This window comes from Anas acuta, chromosome 12 (genome assembly GCF_963932015.1).
Source record: "Anas acuta chromosome 12, bAnaAcu1.1, whole genome shotgun sequence".
Taxonomy (NCBI): domain Eukaryota; kingdom Metazoa; phylum Chordata; class Aves; order Anseriformes; family Anatidae; genus Anas; species Anas acuta.
Window position 1 is genome coordinate 3,257,278 of NC_088990.1, and position 12,952 is coordinate 3,270,229.

The 12,952-nt window shown below is 57.9% G+C and overlaps 1 long non-coding RNA gene across 1 annotated transcript; it reads left to right on the plus strand.

Moving 5' to 3' along the window:
- Positions 1-206: 206 nt before the first annotated feature.
- LOC137862922 (uncharacterized) lies at positions 207-6,613 on the plus strand. The gene is made up of 3 exons (XR_011100584.1): positions 207-2,189; positions 2,925-3,007; positions 3,911-6,613. It is a non-coding gene; the product is annotated as an uncharacterized lncRNA (long non-coding RNA).
- The last annotated feature ends 6,339 nt before the right edge of the window (positions 6,614-12,952 follow it).

The window sequence follows — 12,952 nt, forward strand, 5'->3', positions numbered from 1 at the left end:
GGGGGTGTGGGAGGGGGTCGTGGGGATGGGGAAGGGGGGGTTCTAGGGTGGGACGGGGGGTGTGGGGTGGGATCTGGGGTGTGGGAGGGGGATGTATGGTGTGGAGGAGGGGACAGAGTTTTTGGGGACAGGTCCCCCCCGGGTGGGATGTGTCTGCGGGGGGGGTATGGAGCAGAGGGGTGGGAGAGGGTCTGTGGGGTGGGATATGGAGCATGGGGTGGGGTAGGGTGCTAGGGTTATGGGATATGGAGAGTGGAAGTGGGACAGGGACCGTGGGGTGGGACAGGGTACCCATCGGTGTGCCACAGTCCCTGGGGTGCAGCAAAGGACCGTGCAGGTGTGACAGGTCCCTGAGGGTCAGCCAGCGTCCCCACAGCCAGGTTAGGGTCCCCAGGGGACCCCACACTAGGACGGGGTCCCTGGAATTGGAGCCACCCCACGGTCAGGCAGGGTGGGACGGTGCCATGGGGACAGGGGACAGCAGCACAGGAGCAGCAGGACGGGGTGCAGGACGCAGCGAGGCGGGGATGCCCACGCAGGTGCCGTGTGGGCACCGAGCATCGTGGCTCCATCACGGAGCAAAGCCCCGGTGCATCTCCTGGGGCTCAGCTCCACGCACCAGCACGGCCCCCTCGGCCCCAGGGCGGCACGGTGCTCCCATGCCAGCAGGTTTCAGGGCCGAGCCTCGTCTCAGCCCCAAGGGAAGCAGCTGGGAAGTGGTCTTGGGGGGCAGAACTGGTTAACGCAACTAGTCACGCTCCAGCTATTGTTCTCCGCTGGCATTCAGCTTCGCAGACTTTCTGCTTCTATTTCGGGCCTGCTGAAGGGCTCGTGTACCCAACAGCCTGCCTGTTTTTCTCCTAATTATTTCAGTCGGGCTAAAAAAAGACATCACCTCCCTCTGCAAACCTTGCCTCCATTGTTCGTGGCGGAGAAGATAGAGGGTGAGAAGGAGAGGAGAAAAGTATCAGCAGCGGTTCCCTCACGGTTAAATGTGTCTTGGAGGAAAACAGGAGGTGGCAGTGATGGAGGAGGCACCGAGCACCCACGGGGGCTGGTTGTCCCAAATCCTGTGTGGATGGGGCTAGTGGAGGAGCCGGGAATCGCCCTGGGTTCGGAATGGGAAATCCTGGGGCTGCCAGGAAGCAATTGCAGCATCCCACCTGAGGCTTGAGGATGCTGCGCGTTGCACCTGCCGCGATGGGCGAGGGTTTTGTCAAGGGGCTGAATGCGCTGGGAAAAGCAAAGGGGAGATGGAGAGGGTATGGCGGGGCCCCCGTGTGCTCCACTTGTACGGGGTCGGACCCGGGACCGGAGCTGGGAGCGCACAAACAGCTATTAGTGGTCACGGGAGAGGAACACCCTGGCGGCACCTCCTCCCCATCAGCTCAGCCGTGGCTTTGGCAGAGGCGCCGGTCTCGCCGAGGCGATACCTCTGCTGCGTAAACACTTTCGGCAGCCTCGCTGCCCCTCCTGCCACTGCTGGCAGCAGCATCGGGCCCAGAAAGCACCAAGGCAGTGCTGGGCAAGCAGCTGCTGGGTTGTGAGCACCCGAGCCCTTCGGGTTCCTCACCCCCATCCCATGCCAGGCACCTCGGAAAGGTGGGATCAGGACCCCCAGGCAGCAATTCGGAGCCGTGGCCGTGCTGGGGACAGCTCTGTGCTGCCCAAGAGCAGCTTTAGGGCTGGCTTAAAAATGTTTGCTCTTGGTTTAAGTTTTCCCAGCTCTCAGATGGGATAGGTGGTATTGCAGCAAGGCTCTGAAGCGATAAAAAAAAAAATCCCAGGCACGAGGGGAAACATCTGGCAGGGCAGAGAGGCTGTAGGCCGTGCTTCTGACTCTCCCGGAAAATTTTAATCGGCGAAAAAGTGAAGAATATTTTTAGCATGCAGTCACCGTGCATGTGAGGGCGTGTGCACGGGGACGGCCGCGGCGCTGTGGTTTATCAGCTGCCGCGAGCGCACGGAGAGCATCGCACTCCCCTCGTCCCCGGGAGGAGCTGCAGTCCACGAGAGGAAGGTGAGGAAGATGCTGGTCGTGTGAGAAGGTGGAGGCTGGTCCAGAAATGCCGTCTGATGACAGCACGGGGGCAGGAGCCCACCCAGCATCGCATTCATTGACAAGAAGCGGCGTGGTGCTGCTGGGACGAGCGGGACGGAGCCGCACGTGGCACGAGGAGCTCGTGCTGGTGAGTCACGGCGCAAGGACCTCTTTTTGTAACCAAACCCTGGGTTTTAACCCCTCCTGGCCGCACACATGGGCACTTCCCTGCTGCAGGGTGATGGCATTTGGGGTCCTGCAGCACCTCCACGTCTCCCTGCCGTGGGAAAGGAGGTGGCTTGCCGGGGCAAAATGGGGATGCCTTCGGTTGTCTTAAATTGTCCAAATGGAGATGGCTTTTGGTTGGCTTTGGTTGGCTTCTCTTGGCGAAGGGGACCAGGTCTGGGCCCAGAGGTGGCTTGGAAGAGCCATCCCAGCACCCGCTGCTCAGCACCCCCAGGCCTTTCACAGCAAGGGATGATTTCTGCTGACCAAAACCAATTTCCCTGTAATGGGGTCGGGGCATCCTCCTGCACCCATTGTCCCGCACCCATCCCACAGCGCTCAGCATGCCCCAGGTGCTGTCTCCCCTCTGCCTTCCATAGGCTCTGCACTGTTCCTAGCCTTTGGGGATATTTCCAGCAGTCAGTGACCAAAAAACACCCCATTGTATTTTATATATTTATAGGATTTCTTAGTGGCCACCATTTTTTTGGGGAACCCCACCAGAAGTGTAAAACCTGCACGGCTTCTGTGTGTGCCCAGCCTCTGCGGGTGTCTGAAACCCTTTTGGATGAGCACATGGGGAATGCAGGGAAGTGGCAGAAGGGGTTAAATCCATATTTTATGCTCCAATCGATGTCCTGATTGATGCTCCTGCCAGGTGCTGCTCAGCAATGCCGTGCGCCCCCCGTTCGAAGGCACAGACCCCGCTGGTGAACCGCAGCCACCGCCTCCGCTGTGAACGTGAGTTTGGGGAGATGCGCTGTGGGCTTTGGGGTAAAAAAAGAAAGGGAAAAAAGCCCAAATTAAGCAACAACCTGAACACAGCTATGGGCAGTGTGCCGAGCAACCCAGTGACATTGGCACCCCAGCCTTGGGGGCGAACAGAACGCCAGGAGATTTCTCCTCGCTGCTCCCCTGTTTTTGGGGCTGTTTCGGCACGGCGGTGCCACCGAGCTGGGGGCTTCTCCTGAACCTCGGTGCCTGCTGAATCCGGCTCCTGGTGGGAGCTCCCCGGGGAGCTGGGGCAGCTCAGCCTGGGCTCAGCTGGCCGCCCTTTCTTTCCTCATCCCCTGGTCTAAAAAGCGAAATCCCCCCTCGCGGCGCGCGTCGGGCGCGCGGAACAAAGAGCTGCTGGCCCGCTATTAATACATCAAGGGGAAGCACCAGGAAGGGAGACGAGCTAGCGGGGCTGGAAGACAATGTTGGCACCAGAACAAATGGGGCCAGAACAACCGGACAGGAATAAATTGAGGCTGGGAACGAGGGAGGCTCTAATCCCCTGCAGATGCTGCCGTGGCTCCTCAGCAGCGGGGACAGGGAAGGGAGATTTGGGGATTTTGGTCCTGCGGTGGTCGAGGATGGTTTCTCGGCGTAGCCTTGCAGCTCACGGACTGTAATCAGAGCTGTCAACTGCACTGAAATCCTAAATGGTGAAAGCTGAGTACAGCACGGCCCGAGTGCAGCCCTGCAAACCGCTGCGTGTTGGGAAAAAGCCCCAGAAAATCAAAGCCTGAATGGCCCCAAATCGCCACGTGCTGCCTTCGGGGCGCCCTCAAACTTCACAAAAGAAGTAAACTGTTTGATTTCAAAATGCAAATAGTTTGTGGTTGATTTTTTTATTATTATTTTTTTCTTAAATTACAGTTCTATGAAATTGGGAACGTGGCATCCCAGGCGTTGTGTTTGGGGACTCACCACCTCGCCAGCTGCTGCCAAGTTTTACTGGGGGGTGTGATGGTGGCAAAGGGATTTATCTGGCAAAATGGGGCTGTTGGAGGCGGAGGCACTCATTTCTGGTTGGGTTTGCAGGGAGCTTCATGAGAAGCTCTCTTGGGGCGGGTCTGGTTTGCCTTGTGGTGAGTACGCGGGGTGGCCGCATCCTGCATGCTGCCGGCACCAGCTCGGGAAACCCACGTGCTGTGGGGTGAGAGGGGGATTTTTCATCTGGGGGCTGATCTGAAAGATAGAAACAGGAGGAAAAGTGAGATAAATCAGTTCAGATTGAAGGGAAATAGCGGGAAACAGCATGATAAAAAAATCCCCCAAGCCTTCTGGTTTTAGACCAGCTCAGAATAGTTTGAAAAGAAATGCAAAGTTTGTGTTTGTGGGCCAATTAGCCCCTTTTTCAAACTCAAATAAAATAAAATCTGTTTCCAGATAAAAAATAAAACCTCATCTTTCCTTAAAAACCTTCTAGAGGAAGGGTTGGGTATTCCTGAGGCACTTGGTTTTCAGGACCCCAGAAACATCGCCGGGCTGGCACGGATCAGAGCAGCTTAGGGCCTCGCTCTGATTTTGGGTTGGCTTGGGAAGCAGGTTGGGATCAAGCAGCTTAAGGAGGGATTTACAGTGGGTGCTGGCAAGTAAATTCTTCCACATGAAGGACTTCTCATGTTTGCCCATTGTGCCCGGGATGGGCTTTGGGGGGCTTGCACGTGGCCGAGCAGGTGGCACATACAGGGATGTAGGGATGCAGGGATATAGGGATAAAGGGATACAGGGATATAGGGATTCAGGGATGCAGGCACACAGCGAGTGCTAACATTTGGTGCCCCAAAACATTGCTCTCTGTTGGTGTCGAGGCCGGGGGGCTCTCAGAGGGTTGCCTGAATTGCAGCCTCGCCACGGCTTGGAGACAAAATGCGCTGTGGCCACGGGAGGAGGTTTGGCCGAGAAGCATCAGTGGGCAATGCTTCCCTTCTGGAATTGCACAACGTAATTAATGCTGGTAATAAACGTGGAAACTCATTACCTCCGCGGCGGTGAGGTGCTCCTGGCTGGTGGCAGCCTCGGTGCTGGGGTGGGAGGCAGCATCCAGCCGAGCTGCCACCAGCACGTACAGACCCAGCGGGGCGCTGCGTCCCCAGGCAACCCCCATTTTCCAGGGCTGCACCACCGTTTTGGCTATATTTTGGGGTAGAAACACTCTCCTCTTTGCCCCTGGGTGGGGCAGGCTGGATGCACAGAGAGAGAAGCCCCATTCCTGCCCTCACCCCCCCCAGACACCACGAGCTCCCCAGCAGGATCAGGCCCGCAGGAGCCATCAGCCAGCTCCGGCCGTTTGTCACAGGAAAGGTTACGAAGCCCTGGGGCTGTGAACTTTGCAAATTAGTTTCTGCTCCATGTGGAATTGGGCCATTTTCCCCCTTCCAGATGATGAAAGCGCATTTAGCATCCCCTGGCCGTGCGGGCTGACTCAATAACTCCAGTGACATTTGTAAATGCCTTTCTGCAGCCTGGCCAAGGCTCTCGCCTTCCAACACAGGAGCGTTTGCCCTTTTTTTGTGTTTTCCCCCTTTTTTTTGCAGTGTGTGAATCCCCCTCTGGTGCTGTTTGTGGCTGGTGTCTGCCGATAAACACCCCAAAATCTCCCCTCCCTGTTAGGGTGGCAGCGCCTGAGCAATGCGCACACCTGGGCACCAAGCAGCATCCCCTCGGGGGGAGCTCTTTGGGAGGGCAAATGCTCCCGGTTAACAGGACAAAACACCCAAATTGCAGATATTTTTTGGCCCCCCCTGGGCTGCAGCAGCTGGCGATGCTCGGGCAGGGCGAGCCGAACCTAACCGAGCACACGGTGCCCGTCCTTTGTCCGGGACCCTCTGCGCCCTCGGAGCCCACCGAGGTGAGAGCCTCCAGCAGCAGCCCCGGAGACCTCCAACCCTCGATCTTCCTCCTCCTCCTCCTCCTCCTGCTGCTGCTCTCCGGGACCACAGCCCTCTGTGTGCGTGCTGCCATCCCCACCTAGCGCCCGCCGAGCGCAGCTGCTGGAGCTGCGGCTCCCCCCGGGCAGGATGCGCCCCCCGGGGTGCACCCAGCACCCCTCAGCCCACCCAGGCTCCAAAAAGCCCTCTTGGAGACATTTAGGGCAGCGTACGAGGCCAGGACAAGCCTTTAGCGATGCTCCCCTCCAGGTGATAGCAGGCTGCGGACTGCTATCTCCTCATTTTCCTTCCACTAATTGCCCCCCCTCCATCTCTGGGGAGAGGCCGGGCTTGCGCCATCGCCCTGCGCCCTCCCTGCTGGTGGCTGAGCCACGGAGTAATTCGGGTTAGGAGGAGCCTCCCCAGGTCCCTTCATCCAGCCCTAGAGGGGCTCCTTTCGCAGTCCTTGCAGAGAATTGTTCCCAAATTTGGCTCATTCTTGTCCTGCCTCCAGTTCCACCGCCCCCTGGGCCATTGTGTCACAATTTCCTTGGCCCCGCAGCCCCCGGGGGCTCTGCTGGGTGCTGGGGCTTTGCTGCTCCCACCCAGCCCCTATTCCCCATTCCTGCTCGTGATTCAGGTGGGGGCTTTTTTTTTGGCTTTTGGTGTTTCTTTTTTAGGTTTGGTTTGAATTTTTTATGGTTTTATTTGTGTTATTTAATTTCAGAAACCAATTAAGGCTGTGGAGGAAGCACATTTTGGGTAGAGAATCCAAAGGACCCTCTCTTGGAAACGCCAAGTACAGCGATGCCGAGCAGCCCAGGCACAGGACAGGAGGTAAAACCCAGGCGATAAAGGTGCAGTGTGGGCTCCTCCCTATTTCAGAATGAAACCAGAAAAAAATAAAAATAAAAAAAAGCACACTGGCCCTATTTTCGCTTGGCAGAACCCCCCTCGCAGCTCACCCATAAAAGCAGGATTCAGTAGCTCGGCGTAATCCAAACTTTCCCTCTGCTGCCCTAAAGAAAACGTTGGAACAGAGCGAGCTCAATGCCCGCTGAAGAGGCCCATTTATCTGCAGGCTGAAAGAAAGCAGTAGGATAATATTTGGAAAAGGCTGCGAGCGCCCGGCCCCGGCTGCGCACGATGGCAGCAACCTGCCGAGGGGGCCAGGGGTGAGGCCGCCCCCCCCCCCAGAGCATCCCATTTCCCCATTTCCCCTCATTTCCTGCCCATTTCCATGCTGGCCCCAAAAGGTTTTGCCACGTCCCTCTTGGTTTTGGGTGTGTTTCCCCCTGGAAAAATAAAAATGAGGCGTTTTGGTGGGGAGGGTGGGCAGCAAGCCTGCCTGGTGCCAGCATCCCGGTGGGGCTGGCAGCCAGAAACTGCTCCTTCCCCTTGTTTGTTGGAGCTTCATCAGATATCACTTAAAACCAGGCTGATTTCTGCTTAATTGGTCAGTAATAGTGATTTAATTGGCAAAGCCGTTAAGAAGTCGCAGCCCCCCCGTACGGCAGCATCAACCCGAACACGCGGAGCCTGGCTGGCACTCAATAAATGCTGCTCTGCATTTCTCTTTTTCTTTTTCTTTTTTTTTTTTCTCCTTGTCTAAAAGTGCTAATGGCTGTTTAACATTCTGTTGGACATCTGATTCCGATTTGGAGCCTAATTAGCCTTGATGAGGACTAATAAGCAGCTTTCAACATGCGCCCAGGTGAGCGTCTCGCTGCTGTCTCCTGTGGGGAAGCCCAAATTTACCACCAGTTGCCGACGCAAATTTCTGTGGGGCTAATCCAGACACGTCCAGGGCTCTGCTGTGCCTTACACCACTGTCATTAAGCAATTTCAAAGCCCATCGAGGTTTTTTTTTTTTTTTTCCCCACTTGAGACTGCTTTTTATTGCTGCTGAATTTTGTTTCCTACAGGATTTGCCCTCCCGATGCTCTCGGTGTGTCCTTGCAAGCGGCGCCTGGCTGAAAACAGACATTGCCGCCCAATTTGCCGGCCTTGTTGGGGCAGAAAACGAACATTTTGAAGGTGTCATTTTTCTGTGGTGAGAAGAAAACTTTGAAATTAGCCCTAAATCAGCCATTGCACCTTGAAACCGGGCTGCAGCTTGAACCAGACGACACCGGGAGAAGCCCACGGGGCCGGCTGGAGGGGGCGGTGGTCGATGGCCAGTGATCGATGGTTGATGGCCCATGGTCGATAGTCAATGGTCCAAGGTTGATGGTCCAGGGTTGATAACCAATGGCCAATGGTTGATGCTCGATGGTTAGTGGTCACTGATTGATGGTTGACAGTCACTGGTTGATGGTTGACGGTCAATGGTTGACGGCTGATGGTTGATGGTCAATGGTTGATGGCCAATATCTGACGTTTGGTGGTGAACGGGTGAAGTTGGGTGGCTGATGGTGGATGTCCGATGGCTGATCCAGCAGCACAGCAGCACGGCTCTGCGGTAGCAGCAGCGCTTGCCTAGGTGGAGCTGCTTCTCTTCGGCATCGCCCCGCGTCCTCCGGCAGCGCCGGGTCTCATGGCGCAAACACCGCCTGGCTGCAGCTCCCGGCAGGGATGGGCAGGATCAGGAGGAAAGCAAAAAAATCTGTGGGCTTTTGTTTGTTTTCCGTGCTCCCCCTTCAAGTGCTGTGCAAAAGGTACTAGCTCCTGGAGGCTGGGCTTTGGCAGTCCCTGCTGCGCCGCCGAAACCTCCGGATACGCCCTGGGTGAGCCCGGAGCACGTCCCCACGCCCCGCTGGGGAGCGTGTCCCAGCCCCGGCTTTCTGGGGTTGTGGGGACACGCGTGACCAGCTCTCCCCCAACCTCAGATGGGCTGCTACAGCCCAGCCCTAGGGGCAGAGTGCTTTTTTTTTTCAAGTTTCACAGCAATTACAGGACTGCAGGTAAATACCCAGACCTCAGGGCTGGGAAAAGTTGCCAATGGCCGTGCCGTGAGGCAGGTTCAGCCAGTGACATTTGTTCTCCTCGGCCCGGCTGAAACAAGAACCATGTTACAGCCCTAAATAGTCGCTTCTGGGGGACAGGTGGGTCAGGGCAAACTTTATTTTTCTGGAAACAGCAAGCACAGTGTGCAGGGAAGACTTTCCAAGGATGCTCCCCACACCCTTTTCAGGAAATACCACGCTGCTCTCCTTATTGCCATGCCAATAATTTTTTTGTTGTTTGTTTTTTAATTGGCATAAATGATAGTCTTGGCAGGGACACGCCGTGTTTTCCCTTGGCTGTTGGATTTTATTTTGAAATCGCTTTTGTTTTGATCTCGGCATCTCTCCACCCCCCGGCTCGCCTCTCACCCCGCACATTCGTGCTCCCGGTGCCCGCTCTGCCCCCACCACATCTGCTGAACCCGGGCGTGAAAACACCGTGGGGGCCTCCCACATCGGTCACAGCGGGTCCGGGGGGGACGTCACCCACCAGGGGACACGGCAGAGGAGTCGCAATTTGCTTTGCAAAAGCCCCCGGGGCGAGGAGCGGGCGGCCGTCCCTGCCCGGTGACTCAGATCCTTCTTGGCCACGTGGGCAGCGCTCGGAGAGCCCCGACGCTGCTGCGCGGGGGCCCAATTTTAGCCCTGGGACAGACATTTTAGCCCTTGGGGACAGACATAATAACAGCGAGAGACGTGTGGCTCCGGCCAGGGGAGGGGGGGACCCGAAATATCCTCCTCCGTGCGGCGATGGCACGGCCCCTGCCCGGCGCCCGCGTAAACCAGCCTTGGCCAGACCTGCTATTCCAGTGGGTGGGGTTGGCTTTGTCCCGGCTTTATTACAAGCTCCCTCTTGGCACCAGTGCCAGCTCCTGTGCTGGGACGCTGCTCTGGGATGTGGTGGGGCTCGGCTGGGTGTCCCCAGGGGGGCTCGGAGCTGGGGACGCTCCCTGGGGACACAGCAAGGGGCTGGAGCACCCCCCCCACCCCCCAAGCCCCGCTCGGGCATCTCCTTCATCCCCCTCATTTCTTAAACAGCAATAAAACCAAAAGCAATCTGAGACGGGTAAAAACATCTGGTTTCTTTCCCTTTATTTTTTCTTTTTTAATTCAAGACCAGGCACATGGTTGATTTTTTTTTAATTGATCAATTTTCCCCACACCACAAATGTCTGCGCTGGGCCTCTCCATCCCTGCAGCAGCCGTTAGCAGCTGAGCTTCGGTGCCGAAAATTGTTTTTAAACTTCCAGATCCATCTTTCGGAGGTTTTTTTTACAGGCCTGAGTCCATAGTGGGCCCTTTCCTTTTATTTTTTATTACTGGCATTTTTACCAGGATGACACTTGGACTAGTCTGGGAAATCTTCTCACCCGCCACGCCGGCTCCTGATGATGGAGATTTAATCTTTCTGGAGAGGAGGAGCGCACCAGATGATAGAAAACACTGCAAATTTCCCTCAAATTACAGAAATCCAGAGCAGAAGGAGCCTGCTGCCAACCTCCAGCCTCACCTGGAGCAGCACAGCATCCAAATGTGCCCACACCTCGGCCGGGCTGCCGTCGGTGCTGCCTCTCTAATACCCAATTTTAATCTTTTTTTGCTGCTGTCTCCAGCTTCTGATGGCTGGGAGAGCTGCAGAATGGAGGAAAAACCATCAGCTCGTCCCTCCTTGGGTGATTCGGGGTTCTTCCACCCTTGATGGGAGCTCTCTCCCAGCGCCTTTTTCCTCCAAATCTCCCCCAGAAGTGCCGGGGCGCAAGAGGCAGGTGCAGCATTTCTCCATCAAGCACAAATTTCCTGGAAATCCACCCGGGAACATCCCAAGGTGCAGGCTCAGAGCTGTGATTTGTGAGCAGCGGCAGCACCGACAGCGCCCGCTCCCTTACGCGAGCCGTCAGCCGTGGGGGTGCAGCTCCGGGGGGGCTGCAAATCCTCATTTTTGGGCTGTGGGGCTGCGCAGGTAGCTCCTTGCCGCACGGGATTTTTCCACGAGCAGGACTGAACGCGGAACATCTGCTCCGAATGGGCTGGGAGCTGCACCAGGCTGACCGTGGGCATCCCCGTGGCGAGCGGCCGGAGCCAGCCGGGGATTTTTCACCAAAGCCGAGCTGCAGAACGACTCCCGAGTGCAGCCAGGATCGGGAACCACACTGCCTTAATTACACCAGCCCAATTTTCCCTCATTTGGTTAAGCCTGGGAGCTACAGAAAAAGCTATTTCCAGGTGCAGGGCTCGCATGAAGGCACGATCCTCCTCAGTGCCCCGCACGCAAACGGGGTTTGGCCACGTCCCGGCGGCCTCGCTGCGCATCCCAGCGCACCGGGAGCGGGCACAGCAAGCAGATAACCGGGGTTGGACCCCATCCCTGCCGTAATCTCTGCTCTGACGGGCTCGATTTCCTCGCCTGCGTCTCGCCGGGCTCGGAGTCAGCACGGAAAAAAGAGTTCAGGGGAAGGCTCTGCCCCGGCGCACCACGACGCAGAGCGCACGGGGCCAAAGTCTGCCTCGCGGGCAGCACCAGGGTCAGCCAGCACCCGGCGCCTCCCTGGCTGGCACGCGGAGCAGAGCAGAGCCACTGCTCTTCCAGCTGAAGCCCTTTTCCCCCAACTTTTCCACTTTTGGGGTGAAAAATCAGCAGGGCGCAAGCGGTGAATGGTGAAATTGCGGCGGTGAGAGGGGGGCACCCGTGGGCACCAGCTCCGGCCAGCAGTCCCAGGCCACCTTCGCCTCCCCTCCTGCTGGGCTCCTCCAGCTCTTTCTGCACGCACAGCGCCCACCAGCTCTGTCCATCGCCCTACGAACAGGGAAACTCGAGGAAAAAACCATAAAGCAGGGATGCGAGCGGTTCATAACCCATATTTTTTGTTGGAAACCAAAAGGTGTTCCTCAGCAGCGCTGCCTCTGCGGGTAACACGGATTTAATTTCCCCTCGAGGGTGCAAAGGGGATGGTTTGGGCCCCGTGGTGCGGAACAGAAACCTCGTAAATCCCCCTTAAATTGGTTAAGGGCACCCAGTGACGGCAGTGGCTCTGTTTTTGGGGCACGGGGCCAGGCAGAGAGAGCTCAAACCCCGCTGTGGTGCGGGGCAGCTCCCCCGGGGGCAGCTCCCGAGCTGGCCGAAGTTCACCCACGGCCGATTTATCGAGCGCCGAGGTCAGGTTCACCACGACCTGGCAGGCTGGGTGCCGAAAATTGGGGGGGTGGGGGGCTCACCGGCCAGCCAGGACACCAAGGACAGAGCCCCCCCACCCAGGCTGGCCTCTGCGTAAAGACTGAACCCCCCTGGGGGGCTCCCCAGCATCCAGCCCCACCTTGGTCCCCTCCAAACCCCTCCTGAAGCCCCCTGGGGCTGGCAGTGGTTTGGCTGGGGGGGCTGCCAGGGGGGCTGGGCAGTGCTGGGGGGGCGCAGGGTGCCACCGGAGATGCTGGGGGGGTCTGGGGGTACACAAGTGGGGGGGGTGAAGGGAGGTTTTGGGGTGCAGTGCTTAAGGGGGGTGTGGGGAGGGCTGCTGGGGGGGCATTTGGGGGCTGCTCAGGGCTGGGGGTGCACGGGGGGGTGCGGGAAGGGTACACATGGGGGGGTGATTTGGGGGGAAAAAGGGGGGCACAAAGGAGGGGAGATACCCAGGGGTATGGGGGGGTACCTGGGGGTATGGGACTGGGGGGGGGATATCTGGGGGTATGGGACGGGGGGGGATACCCGAGGGTATGGGGGGATATTTGGGGGTATGGGGGGGATATCTGGGGATATGGGATGGGGGGGATACCTGAGGGTGCTTGGGGGTATTTTGGGGTATGGGGGGGATATTTTGGGGTATGGGGGGGATATCCAGGGGTATGGGGGGGATATCTGGGGGTATGGGATGGGGGGGATACCCAGGGGTATGGGATGGGGGGGGATACCCGATGGTACTTGGGAATATTTGGGGGTATGGGAGGGATATCTGGGGATACGGGACCCTGAAGGGGGGGATCCCCGGGTACACAGGGGGGGATCCCCGTGCGTCCTGGACCCGCGGTGGGTCCCCCCAGAGCCCCCCCAGCACCCAGCCACAAGGCGCCGCGGATCCCCACCCCCCCAAACCCCCCCCAAACCCCCC